A 25,424-nucleotide genomic window follows, 5' to 3' on the forward strand; every position below is an offset into this window, starting at 1 on the left:
AGAGTACCTAAATTTACACTTCAGAGTGGCTTAGAAATCGAAATTATTTTCAATAGTCCTATTTTTTCGATTAGAAATAACTGGCAAATATACGTAAATAGATCTTGTGAAAATTTCAAGTTAATCAGTTTAGCCGTTGCGAACTAAATAACTTTGTTATTGCGATGAAATGTTAATATCTCTAGCAGAGAGCAAACTTAGCAAACAAAGCACTTTGATGAATCAAAGACGATGTGATTATCAAATACAGCTTGATTATATAAAAACTAAAGTTTTTTTTTAACACTTTTCCTACTAGTCCAGTGGTTTAGCTCATGTTGACACAATACCCATATTCATACTTTTAACCCTATGTGGTACATAATACGTATAAAATAAATTCGCAAAATAATAATAACAAACATGTACTGCTATGTTTATGTGTATGGTACATATATTTGTAAATATTTATGCACGTATTTGTTGTTACTTTTTTATAGCATGCCATGCAGCTGTTTGTCACTCAGACGCAACACCCTCGACATGTTTTTAATTCATTTACCATGCACATATTAAAATGTTGCTATACAAAATTTCACCAACACTAAGTAGTCGTTAACTGAAATATTTGCAAATTTTTACCTTTTTAACGTAAAATATTTGCAACAACTGCCTGCTTTACCTGACATCGACATTTGCCCATGCAACACCTTGCCGCACGTCAGTAAAAGCATAATAATCGGAAAGTTGATAAATATGCTCATAAGGAGTTGGTGGTAAAATATGTTGCCATTATTTAGAGTAGGGCGCTTACATACTTTAGCACATACCTACATACATACATAAATACAAACACATATGTATATACATACACACACACAAATGTATATGCATATACACACACATGTATTAAAATTTATATGCGTGCATGCGAATATATGGCATACCTTTAGCAACTGCTGCAGCTGGCTTGCCATAAAGCATTGAAATTTGGAAGAATGTGCAACATTCCTACGTACATGGCCAGCTGCATGTGTGTGCGTTTAACTTTCATTTATGCAAAATGCATGTAGATAGCTGTGTTATGGATAATAAGTTAGCGGAGCTTGTAAGACCGCGTATTTGACGTGCGTTCACAAAAGTTGCACTTAACATAAGAATACCTACAGTCAAATAAATATGTGTGTATGCTGTTAGTTCTATAGTTAAGAAAATAGTCATGGCACATATGATATACGTATTATAACATATTTATAGAAAATTTAAATTTATGCATTAAAATGTATACATGTGAATTAGTGTGAGGCCAAAAATAACCGATCTAATTAATGAAGGGTTAAATTGAACCTATATACAAGAAAAAAAAATATACCTGCAAGACAAATTAGTTAGCTTAATTTTAAAAAATGCTAATTTACATCATAGTTATAGAACTCATTGCTTATAGGCATACTGTATTATTAGTAAGGTAATGGAAATTTTGGCTTTAGTGGTATGCGAATTTTGCAGCACGCAGTGTTTGAAGCAAATTAAATTTCGGGCACTTTGCCAACTGGTTTGCTTAAGGTCTTATGAACGCTATACAGTCAGTGAAATTTAACATTTTTTTTCTTACAAAGCCAGCCATATCTCGCCAATAACGCGCCGAATGTTAGTTAGCAAGCTAATTTAACTGCATAGACCATTGACTTAATTTACGCTCACAGTAAAATAAAAGTTCGTCCCAATAGAACTCACGCTCTCTTCGGCTTGCTACACCGTCCTGTGAGTACCATTTATATTGATAGCATTGATAAATAGGTTTAGTAAAAATAACTCCATTATTTTTGCATTAAATTGAAGGTTATATTGAACACGCAGCAAGCACTTGTTGCCAGGTGCGGACTATAAGGGAATGCATAGAAACCTTACAACCAAGCTGTCTGTGATTTGATTTTATCCTTATGTATCGTATTTCTCTCCCATTCGTCGAGGTATACCATTGCTGAGCGATTACTTTCTTTAGACAATCCAAACTTTGGCAGTTCATATCCGAGTTAAGAAAGAATTGACTCATAGTATAAGATTCGCTGTCAAACCCAACAAACACATAGCAAAACTTTACCGACTATCAATCATGGCTTGGCCGCCGTTTGCGCCGGCTCACCGCAATTCGATCACGACCGCTTCCACTTGATATTTTGAGAAGTGACCCACTTTTCACCTGCAACCATCCATTTCAGAAATTGATCTATTTAGTTGCGATTCAGCAGCGATTCGCGGGTGAAAATGCGATCCAAGATGTTTTTTTCCGTTAACTCCTTTAGCACCATTTTTTTTTGGCAAGCATTTGAATGCTTTTAAATGGTTAACTATGCAGTGTTTAGCTGTTGAGCAATAGAACCAATGCTTAAATGATGGTCGCACTAGACGATTTTTAGTATTTTCCGATATTTTCGACATTTGGTGACATTTAGTGTTTACTAAAACCAACTATTGGAAATATAATGGATTTCTATTTACTAAAACTTCTGTGATCAAAAAGTAAGGTGAGGTCATTATCGTGTTATGGTGCACTATGATTTCTTTCCGCCGGTCCAAAGTGTCAACAAAGAATATTATTTGAGCGTTATGCGGCGTTTGCGTCAAGCTATTCATCTCAAATTGCGAGAACTATGGGCAAACCACTCTTGATTACTTCAACACGATAATGCATCATATCATACTGCATTGGTTTTTCATACTACATAGGTTTTTGCTAAAAACTCGACCCACATCGTTCTGCAACAAATTCAAAAGGCCAATGCGAGACGCCGTTTTGATACGATTGAGAAAATAAAAACCGAAGTTGACAGCTCGACTGTTTCGAGGACTGGAAAAATCGTTGAAAAAAATGCGTTTTATCGGACGGGGATTACTTTGAAGGGAATGAAATTGATTTGGAAGAATAAATAAAGGATTTATATTTAATAAAAAAATTTACTTATTACTTAGCTTTCACTAATATTATATACCTACAATAAAAAAATTATTTTTTACTTTATGTTCCGAAATACCATATATACGTAGTCCTTTCCCAAAGATAATTGATGAGAAAGTTAGAAAAGATAGTAACTGTTACCGTTCTGCTAATAAAGCTAGTAAATAAGTCTCTTCAGTCATCTGATCGATTTAAGAATACGAAATATTGACATTTGGAAGCTTATATGTCAAAATATTTTCTCGGATCTTTGACATTGCTTGCCATTGCCGACTGTATATAAATCGGTTATCTACTCTCTAGATCATGGTATATTGCATTTTGGAACAGCAGAAGAAAATTATAATTACCGACCTAACTTACCTTTTTTTTATAACGTAATGAGTTCAAAAAGAGAAAGAATGGAAAAATCCTCAGGAATCTCAGGTTTTGAACATCGAAATTTTTAAATGTCAAATTACGTTTTAGTGATCTAAACATTTAGAAAATTTCATACAAGTACTAGTTGAGCCATATACTGAGTTCTCATCCAACTACTTATCTACAGCCATTAAAATTGATTTTTCGACTTTCTAACAATCTCAGGGTCGACTACTTATTTAAATAATATTGACAAATTCTTTACAAACGAAGCTGAAAATTTTGATATTAACCCACAATTATATCTCGAAGGATATGCTTTGATCGTATGAAGATGCCATTCAAATTAATTATTTAGCTCTCAAGTGTCCAAATGTCAGCATTTGGCATTGTTTGCTAGTCAGATATGTTCCAGTACTATTAATCTGTAAGGAACGTTTGCCTAGTGATATCTACAAATCTGTTTCTACAAAACTTTTTGAGAATAGAGAGAGAGAGAGAGAATAAAGAGTTCTTTAAAATGGAATCATTCATGTATAATTTTGATCCAGTTTGCTGCACATGTTTGCCACTTTGCTGCATATAAATCACGTGACTTTAAAGTTTAAATTTTTTAAAGTGTTCAATGAAATCATAAATTATTATTAAACTGAAATATCTTCATAAAATAATATTAATCAACCATCGTATGTAAATAAATATTCATGAGAGCTAAGCACTCTGAAACAACTTGAAAACCGCAATGAGCGGATTATATACTTATTTATTTACAATATATTGCTACTTGTTTGTTTATGTACATATATACTCGTGTATACATATATTGCAAAAAGCCGTGCGAACTCTATGCAGTAAATATTTGCACGAAAAGTTTAATACTCATAATTTACAATCAGCTTATGCCGAAAACAAAAACACAAATATTTGGTTAACTGATTCAAATTATATGTCAATAAAATGACAGAGAGTGAGATAAATATATTGAAATATAAATATAGCTGTAGCGTGGTTTAGGTGGTATAAGAAAGCATACTATACATATATGGAAAGAATTTAAGTATCTATCAGTTGGTGTTCTTCAAAAATTAGTGGACGTGAATTAAAAGTATATCGACATTTTTAAGCTTCGGCATCCGAAGTGGGGTATAGTAGACTCAAGTTTAATAGTTGGGTGTAAAGAAGTAATAATTTATGACAGAATAAAGATGAAATAAAATAAATATCCTTCTTATAGAATGGTCTATATAAAATATATATATATATGTAATATAGAACTTAAAATAAACAGAAAAAGAAAAAAAACGTTAACATTTCTGATAGCATTAAAGTGTATAAAAAGATATTTACCTTAATTTTGATCGGTCAGTTTGTATGGCAGGTGTATGATATAACTTTTCGATCTGGAAAATTTTTCAAAGATCGTATCGTTGCCTTGGCTAATATTCCATAACAAATTTTGTGAAGATATCACGTCAAACTTGATTTTGATCGATCCGCTTGTATGCCAGCTACATACATAGTATAGTAGTCCGATTTGATTAACATCTTTGGAGATTGCATGTTAGTCTTAAACAATAGTACGTGCAAAATTTCGTAAATTATCTAGTTAAATAACAACATTTTTCATACTAAGGCATGATTTTGATTCTGCCTGTATGGCAGCTACTTATGTTTATGCCATAGTTGTGCGATAATCCTTCTTCGGAACAAAAGTACGTATGCAAATTTTCAGATAGATATCTTAAAAAATTGGGGGTTTAGTTCCGTAAATACGGACAAACGGACATAGCTAAATCAACTCCGCTTACCACGCTGATCATTTAAATATACAAACTTCGTCGCAAACTTAATATATTCTGTTCAGGGTAAAACACATTGAAAAAAAATGCATCTTGTTTTGAGAAAACTAGTTCTGCTTACTATATAAAATTTCAAAAAAGTTGAGAACTTGATATAAACTGATATAGCGTACTGAAGGTCTAGGCTAAGCTTCTGTATATATAAAATTTCAAAAAAGTTGAGAGCTTGATATAAACTGATATAGCGTACTGAAGGTCTAGGCTAAGCTTCTAAATTACATAAGATTAAATTCACATTTTGTAGAATTTATTATACAGCTCATCCCAGAACTATTACCTTAATTCGCAATGTAATTGGAACCATAACTTATTTCAGACTATACCTAGATATAGTAATTGAAATTGAGATTTAAATGGAGGCAGTGATAGAGATTGGGATTGAAAGGGAGGTTGCGAATGAAATTGAGTATGAAAAGAAGATTAAGATTTAGATGGATATAGAGATTTACATGGCCATTGCGAATGAAATTGAGATTGCGAATAAAACTGCGATTGTGATAGAGCTAGAGATTAAGAGAGATTGGTATTGAATTTAAGATTGAGAATAAAATGGATATTGAGATTTAGATGGGGACAGATATTGGCATTGCATATATAGAATTGAGATTGATATTTAGAGGGAGTTTCGGAAAGAGATTGAGATTGCGAATAAATCTTCGATTGAGTTAGAGATTAAGAAAGACATTAATATTGAAATTGAGATTGAAATTGCAATTGATATGGGTATTGAGATTTAGATGGAGGTAGAGTTTGGGATTTATATTGAGATTCACATTAAGATTGAGTTACCTGGACTGACAAATAAAAACATAATTTTCACGTATTTTATTAAAAATCTTTATTACCTTAGATTTTTCAGCCTGCCAACGGTTAAATCAATTTTCCATAGCTTAGCAATAACATAGCTTAAACCTTGGCTGGGATAGCATTCAGTGCTTTCAGCAAATTTTGTTTTTTTCGGTTTCGGCTCATTTTTAGAATACAATTCGCTAGATTGTTGGTTAGTTTCGACGTCATATTCATAAAACCACCGCTCGTCACCAGTAATGTTGCATTTAATGAATTTTTTAGTTATTTTGATACGAGTCCAGCATTAACTCGCTTCATCCCTAAAATATTAACCAAAATATATTGAGCCGATCTATAAGAAAGCCTCTGCGATCTCTCTGTAGAAAACACGACGGTTTTCAAGCACTGTTTCTTTAATCGTCATTAATTTTATCGTCATTAACAGAGATGAATGGAGTAGACTCCCCAAAACATTTCTACAACATTATCATCGATAACGATAGGCGTTATTCCACTGAAAACACAAAACAAACTCGTTGTTCGCCGATCGTCACTGATTTATTTAATTTCACTGATAAAATGTTTATATTAGAGTTAAAAAATCTTTATATTTTTGAAAACTATATTCAGCCATGACTGATAGCTTTTCAAATCAGAACAGTTACAATCGTGAGCGATAACTTAATATGTTTAAAGAATTCATAGCACAAAAACATTCATAAATTACAACATTTGAGCATAATTCCCATTTTGTTTTGACATAAAATAATTTCTACTGCTGTGCATTTCCTACTGGGTGCTAGTGGTCATCATACAAATCAGGGAAAATTTATATATGCGCATTGCATTTATCATATTCACAAATAAATTAACAACAATTACATAAAATAACCAAAAACAAGCGTTTGCAGAACACATACACATAAGCCGACAGAAGCAATTAAAAGCAATTTGTCAGCGTTATAATAGATATATACATATTTATGTATGTATGTGATATTAACTTGTTCTGCCACTTGAAATTTATTAATAACAAATGGGTACTTATCTGATGAGTGGTTGTACAGTATATAGTACATATATGTACATATGTACATTAACATATGTATGTAGATATACACTTACATACAGATGCTTTTCCACCAACGAACACAATTGTCACAAAAACCGCGCAAATTTATTTTTAATTGTTTTATGGATAATCTGATAAAAATCGAGCGGTTTGTACTTTTTTTTTAAAGTATAGGGTGTTTTTTGAGGGGTGTAGAACTTTTGTTTTCAAAATTTATTTTTAATTGTTGTGAATAATTTTATACAACTCTCGCGCTTTAATATAATATATTTACCTTTTTTTGAAAGTATAGGGTGTTTTTGAGGCGTACAGAACTTATGTTTTCAAAATTGACTTTTTATAGTTTAATGGATAATTTTATAAAAATCTCGAGCTTTGATGTATATACCTTTTTTTTTAAGTATAGGGTGTCTTTTGAGAGCTGTAGAACTTTTTTCCCAAATTTATTTTTAATCGTTTAAAGGATAATCTGATAAAAATCTCACGCTTTGTTAAATTTTTTTTTTGTTTTGAAGGTATAGGCAAAACATTTATCAACCACTGTCTATCCGATTTGGTTCCTGTCACTCCACCTTGTGCATATTTTTCAGAATAGCTGATGTCAGCCTAACCATAATGCATCGAATATTAGTTTCTAACTAATTCTTTTAAAAACTTGCCTCATCGCAATAGATGATTACACGGTATAAAAATACTCTAAAACTTTGACGACAAGCAGTCGTGTTTTAAAAATTTTTTTCAACGATATTTAACGTTCTTTTGATGTAATTTTTTGCACAGTAATTAACCAAAGTTTACTGCTCATAAATGTCAAATACATGCCATCACTTTGACAGCAAGTTTGACAACTATGCCTCTATTAAAATTATACACCTCTAAGAAATCACCCTTTAAAACTCCATACTCCTTTTTTATAAGTGAATTTTCACAAATGACAAGCTGGATTTAATCACCGAAAAGGTATGTCATTTAGACGTAATTGTTTTGTGGTTGAATGCTGTCAATTGAAGCGACATTGTACAGTCAAATATAAAATAAAACAGTTTTCACATGTCACCTGCTGCGAAAAAATTTTAAAACGCGATATTAAGGTCTACTTATGGGCACAATTGTGGGCAGCGAGCAATTACGATTAAGCGATAAGTTAACAAAGGCGGATACATACTTAATTAAACGTTGGAGTTATTAAATACTAGAAGCTTTGTGAATGATTTTAAAAACGTCACTTAATCAAAAATAATCAATTTTTTCTAGCTTTCCAATTTTATCCAATTAATATAAATTTAATTAAATTAAAAAAATTTTTTTTTGGGAAAAGAATTGTTGAAATGTAATTGAAAACATTGACAGGCTGTTTGGTACAGAAACGGGGCCCAAAAGTAAAAGCAACACAAATTAAAAGATATACAGTGAGTTCAAAAAATAACGTTTTAACTTTGCGCATTTAATTCGTGAAAGATAGTTTTTATTTTTTTTGCAAATTAACACTTTATTTAATGTAGGGTGAGATAGCCCCGAAAGGTGCATGTTCATGGATGCTTTACTGCTCATGGATTTGGTGTTTTGGGGGGCTTTACAGAAAATCTGAACGCCGTTAGAATGATACACGCAAAAATAATCATGATTGAATACTGCAAATAGACAATGATCCGAACCATACGAGCTACAGAGTCTGCTCAAATCAGCGGAAACAAGAAAACCAAATTGTTACATAGAGTTTCCATTATAGTCACCAGACGACAATCCAATAGAGAATATTTGGACTTTAATGAAAGCACAAATGTCAAGAAAACATTTAACGCCTGCAAAAAATTTCATTCGGCTACTCTAACATACATACCTGGAGGTCGCCTTCTGTGGAATTTGCACAAAATAAAGTTGCATGTTGCTATTAAAAACGTCAGGCTATAATAGACAACACGAGAGACTGGAGCAAGTATTGAATAAACATAAGCTATAACAAAACAATGTATTTTCTTTAATTACAACATTTTTTCCAATAAACGCTAACTACATTTTAGAAAACGAAAAGGTTATTTTTTGAACGCACTGTATTTTTATATAATATATGTATAATTAGCAGTAATTAACCGTACTTACCGCCCGTATCAAACTCAATTTGTCAAATTATGTCCGTAGTGGCAACGTAGAAATCACTTGTTTTCTTCTACTTTCATTTCACCAATGTTGCCAATGCTCAATTTGTATACATGATTTTGCACACATTTAGCTTTTCAGTTATAATTTATCATAATTTAAAAGCTCAACGTCTGTGATTTTGAGTTAGTATAAGAATATTTGAAACATATTGAAGTTAATTTTTTAATTACTTCAAAATATCGAGACTGGCAATCCTGCATTGCAAGCGAGCAATCAGCTGACTCGTTTTTACGTGAAAAATCCATTTTTCGTTTAAAAACCACATACACCGACGGTAGAAGCAGTGGTGAGTGTTCATTTACATGGCGCTCTCATAAGATAGGTCGTATCAGCTGATTCATTCTACGATTTTGCGTCGATCACTAACTGAAGCATAACAACAGCATACAAATAAGTTATAATATTTAATTCAAAATTTTACCTTACATACCTATATATGTATGGTATATACGGTTCGTCCTTATGAAACCAGTTTTTAACCCTCGTATGCGCACTATTATTGTAGCGAAGCTGCACCGCTTTTTAAAAATTTAAATAAAAATTTGTTGAAAACAATTGAAATAAGTTGTTAAAGACTGTTAGCGAGTGCCAATATAGGTACATATACCTTTTATTTACTGAACTGTATAAAAAAGTTCCTGAAGGTTTTAAATGGTACTAGCAGCTTTAAAGTTCTAACAAGATGTGTGACGAAGTTGGTCGCGTTTACTTAACTATATTTCAAGAGCCTACTTACATATTATATATAGGAACTTTTTCTTACTTTGCAAAACCCCCTGAAATTAATAGCATTTGTTGCCTGGTTGCGTACTTTGCAGGCATTTCATTATCTTGGCGCGCGTTCTATTGTCACTCGCTTACAAAAAAACGTATTCTGGTATTTTTAAAATTTAGTATTTAAACATTTATAACCTGTTCTTAAAACTAATGTAATAATGTTTTCAAGATCTCCAGAAATCTCTATAAAGTTAAAAACTAAAAATTGTTTACTTTTTTATCTGTAAAACGCAATTCTTTCAATGAGTCTACAAAATTTGAAAACATCGCTGCTAAGGTAACCTGTAAGTTTAGTCAACAACGGCACTGAAAGCAGAAGAAAAGCTTTATATAATCGATATTTTTTCAAAAAGTTCGATAGCGTATCTAAAAGTCTAACCGAAACCACACTAAATACTCCGTATAGATTATTCTACAGCAGTGTATTGGTAGGTTATAGAGCTGTCGTATTCAGATAAATTTCCTCAAGATTATTCTAACTCTTTTGACAGCTTTTCTGTCAGTCGCTGTTTGTGCACGCCTTCACTAAAGAATAGTTGTTGCTTAGGCAGAAAAAGAAAATGCATCGTTTGAAGAGAAAGTTTGAGCAAATGCTTTGGTTTGTCGTCCGGTGTAAAAATGTTTTTCACTGGTAAAAATTCTCGACTATAAATTTAAACTGCTTTACTTGAGAATTACTTATTTAATGAATATATTCTTTTTTTTTGTTTTATATGTATTTTTTATTAATTTTTATTCCGCCATCTGCCTGATACCACCACTTTTTATAAATATTTGTCAGGTAATGTTCGAAGAAATAAAGATTTTTGACAATAATTTGGATTTTTAAAGCGATTCTGACATACGACTATTTCTTTGCGAAGCCGCCATTGAAAATCAAAATTTTTACTAGTGCTTCGATCATTACTTCTCATCTATTCTAAAAATAAATAATTTTTTTTGGTTTTTGAATTTGAGCTAATTTTAATTAAATAAAAATCTTCCTCACCGCTAGAAACTAGTTTTTGGAGGTCTTCCTAAGGGATCAAGCAAACCAAAAAGTTTCAAAATAAACCACGGATTATTAAAGTAAATTAAATTCTGTAAGGGCAAATTATCTTAATTTTCTCAAATAAAATTACTTTAAGAAAAAAAATTACGAAAACAGCGTTTTCTCTAACTTGCAAGTGGATATAACCCCTTAATAGAATCACTATGTACCATAAACAAAGACCAACCTATATTTTTGAATACATTGACTTGTCAGTGCTACCCATCAAGAGGACTGTGCTACCAAATTGTGCGCTTAAAACATCGAAAAGAACAGATCACACAAAGAAACAACTTTCTACAGCAATTATATCGTTGCAAAATATGTATCTGTACCCGAATAATTTTATACTTGAATGTAGTTTGTTTAATGCTCCAAAAAAACAAAATCGCTGTACTAAATATGAAATATAATATATGTGTTTTTAATAGTCAAAAAACTAGGAAGACCTTCTCCAGATATTTTAACGAAACATTAACTCTATTTTAGTGAGCATCTTAAACTTTGTTGACAAATTGACGGTTCCATAGGCTTAAATCATCTCTGTATGAATGGCGAATTATTTAAAGCAATGTTTTTAATATTCACTGAGATTGCTTATCACTAATGATAGCTAATAAAAAAGTTCTATAATACTAGCTTTTAACTTGAACTTACTGTAAAGCCATGTTCCATCAACAGAGTGTTTACGCATCCTCTCTTATCTATAAATACAAAATTCATCAAAAAATCATTGATTTGTAATAAATTTATTAAAAACCACCAAAGTCACTGTAATCACCGATGGGTTAATGTACAACAAATCATCCCCACTATTCAGAGTTGATTATGTGAGCACGTGAAAACAAAGCGCATAAGTTGAGAATAATTCCCAAATGCTTCATTCTTCGTTACGATTTTGTTTGCTTATGCCTACCGCGTCAATGATTGCCTTTGAGCGTAGAAGACCATAGGTAAAGGTATAGCGGAATTAAAATATATTTATGTAGCTAGATATGTATGTATGTGCAGCCAAATGCTGAGCATGCGCAAACGTACTTACCGCGTTATTTACCTTCTTTACCTTTCTTATTTTCTTTTTTGTTTTTTTTTTTTCATGTTTTTTACTTGACGTTTCTGCTCTCCACCGTTATGTATATATATGTACATATTGAATTTTCTTCTTTTGTCGACTGCTTTAATTTTACTCACAGCTGTCTGCCGCTAGGCTATTTTAAATGAATTATGGCATATACTTAGTTATATATATAGTTATAAGTATATGTATTTGTATGTTTGTATATATTTTTGTTGTTTTTACTTTCAGTCACGGTTGCGGTATTTACTTGTGTTCTGCCAAGACAGTAATGACAGATTATTTTTAATAAGAGATGTCAATTTGTGTTTGCAATACAACTGACGTTTTTAATTAATTTGTACACAAGCAGACATGCACAAGTATATATACAAGTATATTGTATAATTGAATAAATTTACTTTAAATTAAATAGATATACATACGTATATAATATATAAGTATATGTATTTTATGTGCTTGTATATACTCATATCTATATACATACTACATATATCAATAAAGATGTATGTATGTATGTAAATGTTATAGTGCTGTAAAGAAAATATAAAATGAGAAACAAAAGTATGACACATACATATTGATGTACAAAAAAAAAACTTGAATTTTCTTTTTCGCACAGTACTCTGGAAAAAACAGTAAATTTTCTACCAAAGTATGAGCTTTGCAATTTAAAATGATTTTTTTTTCATAGAGTTATAAAATTGAAAAAAAAAAATTGCCTTAAAATAATCAGACTTCAGCCGTTAATATATTTGAAACGGTTAGGTTTACGAAAAAATCGTAAGACACTGTTTTGTAGAGCATTCAATTTCCTACAAAATACATAAAACGAGATATTTTTTCAAGTAGTTGGAAGCGTGATATGAGTTTTCCATTTGATAATAAGAAAAAAGTAGAAAACTTTAAGGCGAAATACCTTACCGTTAGAATTAAGAGCTCATATTTGGAGAGATTTTCAGAGCGGTGTCTAAGAACATAGTTTTCTGAGTAACAAGCGAAAAAAAACAATTAAATGTTTTGACCCACCCTACACTTGTACATATAATACGAGTATGAACATGTGGTTAATGCTAACCTCTATTTGCGCTGTGGCTTGCAGTATTTTCGCTCTTAATGTTGAAGTTGCACATTTGAGAGCAAATAAAAAGCATATCCATGAGCTACTGAAATGAACTGCAACACTGAAATGTTTTTTGGAAAGATTTTACTACTATTTGAAAGGTTATGATAATTTTTCATTAAGAAAAAATGTATTCAGAGGTTTGACATTATCCGTTCAGTGGCCCTTATATACACGTACATAATTTTCATCTGACAGCATTTTTCAAATCAGACACGCCTACAATCACACTACCGCTTTAAACGTTTCCTTTTTCGCTTTAGGCTGTGCCCTTTTCTACGTTACCTCTTCGCATTCTACTTGCATAGCCAAAGACATCAACGGTATATTGGATATCGCAATATTGTTTCCTATTATTCTTGATTTCTGACATACCATTGAGTTTCCAATTTAAGTTGGTTCAATTTTTTCTTTCAAATACAGTCATTGATATTCACTCATACGGTATATTGAATAATACAGTTAAGAAAAAGCAAAGCTAAGTAACTAACACAATTTCTTTGAATCTTAACCACTTTACAAACAGCTTAAGTGATTAAATTCTTGCCCACAAAGTTTTTCAAAATAATCAAGAAGATTTTATCACGACGATAACTGACTTGACCGGTTCACGGGTTCCTCGATCATTATCACGTTTTCCGCTCAAGCGGTTTGCGATGTTTTTTAAATTACGCCGAAGCGGTATTTGGTTTGTTAGATATAAGTTAAGTTGATAGTATCAGTTTATTGCTTCGATAGCGGATCTATATTGTCGAGCATTTAAGTTGCTTATAATTGGTTCTGACAAGTTGTTTTTGAGGACCTTGTTCCTGCTCTGGGCTCGCTCATTGTATTGTATACTCTGCGTAGGAGTCGTCTCAATGTCCCAATTCTTACGCTAAGTTTAAAACACATCTGACAATAGATTTGAAAGAAAAGATTATAAATTAAACCTTGTTCGAATTCTTCAGAATGAACATCATATCTAAGGGCAGCTCTAACTTTTATACGACCTTCACCTCTTGGGATCTCCTGGTTTCAGTATCAGCATACAAACTTCGTCCGCACCAATGGACTTCGACGGAATTTCGTTCTTAATAAGTTGCTAATTTGCTCAAAGTGAAAGCCTTTAATTTATCCGTATTTGTAATATGCAGTTATTACTGTAGGTGTTCTATTTTATCTTTCATATTTGTATTTACACTTATTTATTTATAAAATATAAACATCTTTCTATAAATATCATTTACAAAAAAACAAATCATTAATAATCTAAATTAATTTTATAATTTCAGGATTTCTGCAGTTCTTGTGGTGGTTTCGCATAGAGGTAACTATTTATTGTTGTAATATTGCTGAGAACATTTGTGGACTTGTAAACCTTACAGATGTGAGTAGTAACGTTTTTTCTTCTTTGTCACAAAAAACCCAATTGTTTCACAGAACTTACTTATTAGAACTTGTTCTAAGGTAAATTTCGGTAGACCCGGAGTGACTTGTTTCGCTAAGAGGGTTTTGCCTGACATTTTTTTGTTGATTACAATTACCACATTATGAGCACTTCGCAATTGTATTATCATGTCTTTTATGATTAATTAAAATTTAAAAAATAAGAAATATCTGGCAGCATACTGTCAGTGACAATCAGCTGTTGCTAATGAAAATAAACTTGGCCACACTTTACACAATAAATTATATATTCTAAATTAAAATAATATCAGAATAAATTCGGGAACATATTTTAACCGTTTCACAATGTAAGATTAAAATGAATATATATTTCAAGCAGCTTAAGGGCAATACTTAGCCAGAAATATAAAAAAAAGTTTTTTTTCACTATTTCGATAGGTTATGCCTTTAAAAACCACATACTCAAATTTTAAATAGATATATCAAATAGTTTTTGAGTTGCAGGCGCTCTTCTAAAGTCGCTCAGTTCGCATCAACTCTATCAGTTTATCCTAAACACGTTTTGCGCGAAAAAGGATTATTAAAAATTGCTTGATCTAACACATCTCTAACACTTTTTTCTAGATGTTCTGTATACAGTTTGCATAAAATTACCCATCAGTGCTTAGATCTGATCAAAATTCGAATTTTTCCAAACAAAAAAAAAACAAAAATTTTGGGTAAAATTCGACTTTTTTGTAAGGCGCTATCACTTCGTCCATTTTTAATTTCTTTCGACCGATAGTAATGTACGTACAATATCTTCTAGTAGGGAATTGGTTTTTGGGCTTCATCCACGGACAAGGCCGGAATCACCGCAGCAATGAATGACGTTTTTTTTAGCGCCGTCAGATATCACATGTAGCTCAAACAATATTTCATTTTACTGTGTAGTTTTAACATACCTATAAATATACCCTTAAAGTTTAATTGATTTTTCAGATTTCATTCACAGAACTGTCATTATGGAGTGCTAAATTCACTCTTTTTTAAAAAGAGAAATAATTAAAATTTAGTTACAGCCGTGTGGCAACGCTAACAAGCGGTTAACTTAATTATTTTATTGATAACAATATATTTACAAAGAAAAGAAAATTTACTTGAACAGAAAACACTTTATAATTTTCTTTACAATAAGCAACAAAGTCACATAAGAACAACAATTCTTCATTTTCAATAGTAAATTATTTTAAAATGTTTTACACGCCGTACATTTATTTACGCACAGCTGGTTAAATCAACCGCACGCAACAGTTTGAGAGCTGTGGTATGTACATTACACACTGTGCTGTATAAACAATTCGCAACAGCTATTCACCTCTTTCGCACACACGCTTACAGGCTTTGAAAACAACCACCACTAAATGTCACAGCAAACAGATAAGGGCAAAGAATTCCCAACTACTGTCTGTTTTTTCAGTTGACAAGCGCGTCGTGAATTTTTGTGTAGTTTTCGTTTATTCTCCGTTAAAATTTCGTGTTTTCAACAAAATAACGCCATTAAAATTGTGTAAAATTAGTGTGAGTGAAAATTCGGGGTGAAAAATATGCGTTACCGTTGAAAAATTGTGAAAAACAACGCACGTGGGCGTTAAAAACAAGAAAATCAACTGTGGCTGATTGGAGTGAGGCGGCTTTTCCAATTGGTAACGTTCCCACTGGCGGTGCGTGTTTGTGCATGTGTGTGCAGGCGAGCGCCTGTTTTTGACAGCTAACAAAAATCGATTTGTTTACATATGAATTATAAAGAATTTGTAGCATTTTTATTCAAGCCAAAGTGATTTGATGAAAGCTTGCAAGCTTCTAAGTTTACGAAAATGCATAGAAGTGTAGCGCTAATAAAAATTTCGCTAAATAACGGCGCTCAACCGGCCCATTGTGTTGTTTTTGTCTAGTGACTGCTAACCTTAGCCGGCACAGCGGAGCCACTTTGCGACGCTGACTGCGACTGCGACGTAAACGTCTGCCTTTGTTTGTGTGTAATTGCTGCCGTTTGGTTAAAATTGTAATTACAATCAGTGAATGCAGTTAAATTCTGCTATTGCAGCGTTTTTTGCAAGAATGCTGCTAAATTTTAGTGTAATATATTAAAAAGCCGCCAGCTTAGTGTACGAAACGAGTTTCAACTCGCAATTTGTTGCGTTGACGCCTTTGGTCAGCACCAAAACAAAAGTTACCTGGAGTGTGGATCCAAAGAAGTGCGAGTTGTGCGTGGGTGGGTGTACTGCCGCCACCAAGTCGCATACGCTATACATACATATGTACCTAGTGTTGTGCAAGATAAAATGCTGAAAATAGTATCGAATAGGCAATTTAATAAAACCAGTTTGATAAAGTATCGCTCGGCAGCGAATTTTCTGTTTTCAGTTTGTGCCACTGCGCCCCTTTTAGTGTGTTAAATACATTAAATCTGTGGTTTATCAAAATAAAACACCACCGTAAGTGTAGCGCGCGTTTTGTGTAAAATTTATACATTTAAAGCACTTACTCGCAGCCTACGCGTTACATACTTAAGCTCGTATGTATGTTATATGGTAGGCACAAATCCTCAGTGTTAACATTTTTTGAGGATTATGCTTTGTGTTGTATCAATGCCGGTTGTGTTCTACGTTTGCTGCAGCAATATATTTTGATTATTAAAAAGGTATGTAGGTATAATCATATGTACTTTGGTGGCATAAATATGTTTCCACATAACAAAATAATAGTGTTTATGTTTAATACCCCGTGATCTACTTCCAACAATGGCCATTAGAATCAAAAGCAAACATTCCCTGATAGCACTGCACCCGTTGTTCAAGTAATAATATGTACATTATCTTATCAGTTTTTAAATAACTAAACTACTTTTAAAAGTGTCTGCCACTAAAAATAATAAACAAAAACAAGTAAGAACCTTTACATCGGCTGCACTGAAGCTGAAATATCCTTCTCAGGTGCTATATTTTATAATAGTCCGATCTGAAAAATTTGTTCGGATTTTGTGGCGTTGCGTCAGACAATAGTCTAAACTAAATTTCGTGATCATATTTTATCAAATAAAAAAGTTTTCTGAACAAAAACTTGATTTCTCAATTTGCATAGAAGGTATATGGTAAGCATGCCGATTTGAACAATATGCTTAGAAATTGTATCTTTGGTTTTGAAAATAATCTACGCAGAATTTCGTAAAAATGCCTTCTTCTGGGTGCCACAAATTTCGTGGCAAACTTAATACATATATATACAGGGTATAATTATCACATAGTGTATATAGGCACCGTTATATTATTTTATAATCTAATATTATTACACCAGGAAATAGTTTATCTCTCAAAATCATCAAATAATAACTAAAATTATAAATGTCGAATTATAATTATAGTTATAACCCATAAATATAAATAAATGTCCGTAGATATGTATGTTTGCAGTGTATTGAAATAATAATCTGTCATTAGACTGCGTATTACTAATAATTTTTGCAATTTATGCAAATGATATGTCATACAATTCTAATTGACATTTCTCCCATAAACATTTGGTATACGTATATATGTACATGTACATGTACATATGTATGTATGTATTTACTTTAGTGCTACCAAATATTATCTAAATTTAAATCAAAATTTAATATTCAAATCTAACCGCATTGGTTAAATTTAAATTATAGAATCGACCACTCAATTAAAATAAATTTCATTCACTGCCACAAAAAATTACGTGCATTAAATACAGTTTCCATTTTTACTCATCTTCAATTACATATTCGTGGTCAGATTTCGGTGTACCGTCAATAAATTTAAAATGAAAGTAAAAATATAGCTATTGAAAAATTATGAAAAATATTAAATCAATTCAGATATAAATTGGTTGGATATATGATATACCTACAAACAAATGTGTTCAACCATTTTTTTCGCATATTTCTTGTTGCTCAATTTATGTTTCTATTTATTATTGCAAAAAAGTACTCTCACTAATTATGCAAACAGATATAAAACTACATAAAAAAAAATTAAAAAAAATAAAAATATAAAATTTTTTATTTTGTTAGTGATATTAAATGCTAGTATAGCATCAAGTTTAATTAATTAAAATTTGTATAATTTTCAAACTTTGATATCGTTCCGAATAAGCTTGTCAAAAGTGTCTTTGTGTGAAGGAGATTAATTATTTCGTATTCAAAACCAACACGATTTAGTTTTTTTCTGTCAATAATTTAACGTCTTCAGCTATCAGGCCTACTTATTTATGTTTAAGTCTCGAACGGTGACTCTATGCTCCTTCCATTAGTAACGGAAACATACAATAGGTATAACAAATCAGACGGGTAAGATATTGAAATAATCGAGTATAAGAATAATGCTAAAATTAAGTCTAATGAACTAGTCGATTAGCTCCAAATTTCTCAAAAATTGAGAGACTAGTTCGCGTATATACAGACGGATATGGCTAAATCAACTCAGCTCATCATGCTGATCATTTATGTATATATATTTTATAGGGTCCCCGACGTTTCCTTCTGTTTAGCCTAGTTTAGCCAAAACTTGGTCGGTTTCTGAAGAAAAAATTTGATAGTGATCGTATATTTGTCTTCGAGCAAATTCGAATATACTGTTTCGAGAAACACGGACTTACAGATAAACGGATGGAACTGATTGAACTAGTCGGCTAACTTTTCGAAGCCTGTAACTCAAAAAATATTTGAAATATTAATTTAAAATTTTATTATCGTATTTTTATAGGTATAGACTACTCAAATATGTAAAATATAAAGAAATAAATTATTTCAAAATTTGACATTAGGTGTGCTTCTTAAATTTGTAAAATTGACTCAGCTCGTAATGCTGATTATTAATACACATATATATTAATATAATATATAATCAATTTTCATATCCGTCTGTAGTGTAGTCTAGTAACTAGTCCCTCAGTTTTTGAGATATCGGTCTGAAATTTTCACACGTATTTTTCTTTCCAAGAAGCCGCTCATTTGTCGGAACAGCAGATATCGGGGACCACTATAGCACATAGCTGCATGCAAACTGAACGATCAGAATAAAGTGCTTGTATGGAAAGCTTTTTTTGACGAGATATCCTCACAAATATATATATTGTAAGGTCTCTGACGTTTCCTTCTAGGTGTTACAAACTTCGTAGCAAATTTAATATACTCTGTTCAGGGTATATGTTGAATATGTTTATATTATATAATATTACTCCTAAGTAAATTATGAATAATGTATTTTTCGTCCGCTTTTTATATTGGCATCTTCAAAGACATCTTTTATTAAACTCAACAAGAAATCAGCCTTTGGCAAAGTAAATTCGAAGCCCGTATAGAAACATCACCTAATAAGCCCCGTCTGCTACAAAATGATATTTGCATAAATTACGGTTATTCCCTGTAACTTGGTAAATAAAAACTGATTGCACATAATAAACTAATGAACAACCAACTTTATTATTTTTACAAATAAACCCTTTTTGTGGAAGACAAGAATAAGCGATAAGAATTTGCCACAACAATTAGTTGCAGAAATCAATTGAGCGCAAAATCGAAATGCGATGAAAATGTAAACATCATTAAGCACACACACATACATACACACATACATACACATACATACATACATACACACATACATAAAAGAGTATGATAAAAGTAAGAATTTAATACATGAAAAGCATATCAAGTAACAAAAAGGAGCAACATAATAAATATGTAAGAGTGGCAAAAGACAAATAACAATACCCATAACAAATATGTGCATATAAACATACATACCTGTGTATGTGTTTGCAACAATACAATGAACTGGAAAATAAGAAAGAGTGCACGCACAAGCCAGTGTCTGCAGACAAGCCGAGTGAATTAAAATGCGGCAACTCATGGTACAGCTGTGCACATTTCCCCAGCAAATTGGGCTGCTTTGTTGTTGTTGTCATTGTTTTTTTCAGTGGTGCACTGGCTACTTGCTCGACTACGTTACTTTCTTACTTTTCCTCTGACCATTGACGAAGTTCCGGTCTGGTAATTGCAAGCAAGTGTGGAAAGCAAATATGAGACGTTGCAGGCAGGAGATCCTTATAAATATTTTCACCATTTATATATAACATTTCTGTTTACTCTGAGATGGCGAGTGCGAAGTTTAAAGCTTTAATTTTTTCTTTTCTGTGTCGAAAGGGTAATTTTTGTGGGATTCTAGTTGACTGAGAGAACTTTCGCGACGATGCACGTTTGGTTCAATATTCCACAATGACCCTGAATATACTCCAAACATTCATATTGTATCTCAAGGATTGTATCTCAAAGCTTGTTCGATATAAAGCCGGGATATGTATACCTCGCACAAATGGCTAGTTTTCGTCATCAGCAAAATTTTTTGTAATATCCTAATCAGATTTCATATTTTTAGACGTAATTATGTTATGAGTAAAAGACAGAGCTCTGCAGATACTCTCATCGTCTTCTATAAACTAGATCACTCGATCACGTATGACAGAAATTAACTCTTTGCCTTTGTTCGGTCCTTCCCTATGGTCCACCTCAGCGGCAAAGCACTTTTCCTGGGTCTACCGTTAAATAACTTTGATCACAAATCGTTCACTTTTTCTAAAAAAAAATTTTAAATAACCGCTACAACGACAACCCTATTTATTTACTTACACTCTTGTCTTAGTCAGTTCTTAACCAGATATATATCACATAAATCCGGAGTAATTGTGTCTACACAGACTTGACTATTTCCGTTCCCACAACAGCGGGTCTACTTAACCGGCACGGACCTGGATTTTTATCCGACGAAGGACTGTCAACTCGCCAGCATTTCTCCAAATTACTTAAGGGATTTGTCGTTTGTCTTATGGATCTTTGCAGATATTCTGTCTCCGGTTCATTTAGTCATACCAACTTGTTTATTTTGAGAGAAAAGACTCCTATTTTTCGTTTGAACTAGTGGTCAAAGGGTTGAGAAAAAGCTCACATTCGTTCCTATAGACAGAAAACCAGTCGAGATTCGCAGGCTACTCTTGAGCGAGTTTTTCACCACCATTCGCCATAAAAAAGAACAGGTAGTCATTATTAGTTCAGGTTAATGCATAAGAACTTCGCTCGCTAGCGAAGCTTTCGGCGAGCCGCTATCGATGTCTGTGGTCTGTCATTGTCCTGCTGGAAAACAATTCCTCCCCTATTGGTCAACGCCGGCACTATCTGGGCTTCCTTCAAACCGTCTAATTATTGATACGGTCGCCGCTTGTAGTAGATGATTACCGGCTAGTCTCACCAAACACATAGCAAAACCTTTCTGACTGTCAATCCATAGCATAGCCAGCGTTTGCGCGGTACACTGCGTTTCGAGCACGATTGACTTCCATCAGCAGAAACCATCATTCGCTTCTAAATTCGATCGATTTTGTTGCGATTCAGCAGCGACTCGCTGATGGAAGTTCGATCCATGCCATAGAGACATGAATTTTAGGTAATTTTTCAAGTGTCGTAAAAAAAAGTAATCAATATATTTACTATCGATTTTTTATCAGTTATTTATTAATGTTAAAAAAGTACAGAAAAAAAATTTAAAAAAAGTTAAAATTTTAAAAAACTGGCAGCGGATGAAGATGATAATCATCTGAAATGAAAAAAAAAAGATTCTCAATCTGCAATGATGTGGCAATTGTATGAATTAGCGTTAAGTAAAAAAGAATTGTTGGACAAAATGGCGACTGTTTGAAAGAAAAAAAAACGATTTTATTTCCAATTTTTTTTTATTTGCTCGTATTTTTTTTAAAATAGTAAAAATTAAAATTTCGATATGAGGCTAGTTCATACTCGAGAGAGGTGTATAAACAAAAAACGTTTCTCTTAAAATTTAAGGTAAATCGGTCCAGTAGAACTCGAAAAATCATGGGTTTCGTATTGAAAAAGTCTGGTCTGAGAAAAAGGCATCAAAAGTTTCGCGTAAAGCCTTTGGTGCGATTAGACCCAGCCGAAACAAGTTTGGAGGCCGGCTCAGTAAAATGGCTATATTTCCAAAAATAATTTAATTTTTAAAAATCCTCTCGTAGACATATTCTTACATAATTAAACTTTGAAAAAAATCGTTTTTTTAAATTCTACACAAGAATATCCCTTAACTCATATGGCGCCCACACATACAGCGTCTTTTTGTATACTTCCTTATTTGAAGGGGGTTTGGGTGCAATATTTAAGTCCTGGGCAAACGAAACAGTGTTTACTTCTAGCAGAAATATCCTTGTAGTCCTTTCCTTTTGAGAGGCTGAGTTTCTTTTCGTACAGCCAGGTTTTGGTGTTAGCCGAAAATCGTTATTGAACCCAGGGAATGCGGTATGCTTGATACTTACTATCCATAATGCCGCGCCGGTAAAGAGTTGAAAATTACTATCTTTAGTCAGCGCAAGGGTTAAACAACGTCGTTCCACTAAGCCATTGTAGCGTGTATTTGCAACATTGTAGTATTAACTTTTTAGTAAAGTCATGCTAGTTTCCATATCCCATACAGAAATCAACTCAATTAGTTCATAGTCGTTTTTCCTCAACTAATTTAGGACATTTCTTTAAAGTACACTAATTCATTTAAATTGCCAGCAAATTAGTCAAATTGTTGCATTGGCGCACTAGATTCCCAAAAGGTGGCTACAAATGAACAGAAATATACAAATGTACACATAAAAAGATAATAGAAATGTTTTTTTTTTTTGCCATTTTTTACTCCATTAGAATAGTTACATACCACCCGCTACTGCTAGCGCCCCTCGCCCTAGCTGCTTGCACACTTTGACAGTCTAATCGAATGTGGGGCAAAACATTGTTTGTGGTCAGTTGTATCTGACTGACTTGTACTCACCCATATGCGCATATCTAACTACAATGTATTGTAGTTGCTATTGTTGCTGCTTTACAGTAGCAACATGCAAATTAATTGCTAACGCGCTTAGTGCCATCAACGACCACCAACCAATTCGCAACTATTCCGGCGAGGGAATGACAAGAGGAGTGAGAAGAATAAAAAAAAAAAACTACACAAAAACAACAACACACAACTGCCAGTTGTGGGTGTTGCTATTGTGTTTGTTGTAATGTCATATAGTTGTCCAGCTGCGCTTGCGAACTGGCACGCATGTCGCTAATTTCTATTACTTAAGTCTCAACCGTAGAGAGAGTCCAATACACTTTGTAGCAATTTGAAAGAGAAAAACCAAAAAAAAAAACAAGAAATAACGGTTGCACCGAAACTAAAATACCCTTCACAGCTGCATTTTTTGTAGCATATAGGAGGATAAAAAGATCTTTTTCTTGATTTCGAACGGACAGTTTTGTATGACAGCTATATGTTACAGTGCTCCGATCTGAACAATAAGCTTGTGGATTATACCGTTGTTTTCGACAATAATCGATGACCAATTTCGTGTAGATTCTTCGTCAAATAAAAAAGTTGTGCATACAAGAACTTGATTTTGAGCGACCAGTTGTATGGCAGCTATATGCTATAGTTACTCGCTCAGTCAAATTTGTTCGGAGATTATTGCGTTGCCTCGGATAAAAATCTGTGCAAAATTTCGTGACACTACCTTGTCAAATAAAAGAGTTTTCCATATAAGAACTTGAGTTTCATTGCTCAGTCTACAATATATGGCAGCTATATCCTGTAATGTTTCGATATCGACGGTTCCAACTAATGAGTACCATCTTGGAGAGAAAATTACGTGTGCAAAATTTCAGACCGATATCTCAAAAAAATGAGAGATTAGATTAGACATTTGCTAAAATCAACTCATTGCGTCACGCTGCTCATTTATATATGTATACATATATTTTTGTTTTTTGGGGTTTCCGACGTTTCCTTGTGTGTGTTACAAACTTCATGGCAAACTATATATACCTTGTTCAGAGTATAGAAAACGGTTACAACACCAACAACCTCTGCCACTATTGCAAAGTAGTTATATACAGACATCCCGTGTTAGCAACAGTTGCCAATTGATGGTGGCTTGTGGTGTAGCAGCGCGAGGTCCGTGCATAATGAAGCGCTCTGCTGTTGACAGCTCGATTAAGTGCTAGCAATTATACAGTTGTAACTTTAAATTTGTTAATTTTTTATTTTCTAAAATTCCGCTTTCCACACTTTGCTTATGCTGTTTGTTGGAAAAAATATGTTGTAAATATTTCTACAAATTGTTTGGGCTCGTTAATTGTTGAGCACTGAGCGTGCTATACTGGATTTGATGGATTTGTACATGTTCTTTAATATGTACTGTATGTGTACGTGTGCATATTACAGAAATGTTACAAAAATTTCGACGACAGTATATCCATTAGATATAATGAAGTTTTAACTTTTCGCACCCCCGACACACTTCTGGCACACTCTTAACATTATAATCTTGAGCTTAGGCTTATGGTTTCAAATAAATCGAAGAATTATCGAACTGGCTTGAACAGACACTGAGGTGTCTTAGATAACGTAGCCTGGAAGAGAGATCATTATTTCAAATAGGCGACCTCTACTCACATTATGGTGATAGTTTCAGCTAGTGCCTAACCGAACTTCTTAAATATTAAGAAGATCTTATAACTTTTTAGTATTTTTCGAACAGCAGTTGAATTTTAATAAATAGGTTTAGTAAACGGACTCTAAGTTCCGATATATCATGTCGTCGAAACATCATATAAAACAAAGTATTTTTTATATGTTTATATTAATCCCCTTTCTACGTTTCAAAGCGAAAATTATATGTGCTTTGGATTTAATTGAGGTTAGTTTAGGTTACATCGGGAAGCTCGGATAATTGTTAGAATACAAAGTTC

The 25,424-nt window shown here is 32.7% G+C and overlaps 1 protein-coding gene across 11 annotated transcripts in view; it reads left to right on the forward strand.

Moving 5' to 3' along the window:
• The window catches only part of Lar (tyrosine-protein phosphatase Lar), a 781,775-nt gene that overhangs the window by 71,615 nt on the left and 684,736 nt on the right, over nt 1-25,424 (forward strand). For 6 of the 11 annotated variants that reach the window (XM_070107018.1, XM_070107016.1, XM_070107020.1 and 3 more), the window contains exon 1: nt 15,797-17,255. The gene's annotated coding sequence lies outside the window, so the exon portion shown is untranslated. Of the gene's footprint in view, nt 1-14,457; nt 14,493-15,795; nt 17,256-25,424 lie in introns of those variants that run through there. The other 5 variants (XM_070107010.1, XM_070107011.1, XM_070107015.1 and 2 more) reach the window with 3 other exon arrangements.

Source organism: Bactrocera oleae, chromosome 3 (assembly GCF_042242935.1).
Source record: "Bactrocera oleae isolate idBacOlea1 chromosome 3, idBacOlea1, whole genome shotgun sequence".
Classification (NCBI taxonomy): domain Eukaryota; kingdom Metazoa; phylum Arthropoda; class Insecta; order Diptera; family Tephritidae; genus Bactrocera; species Bactrocera oleae.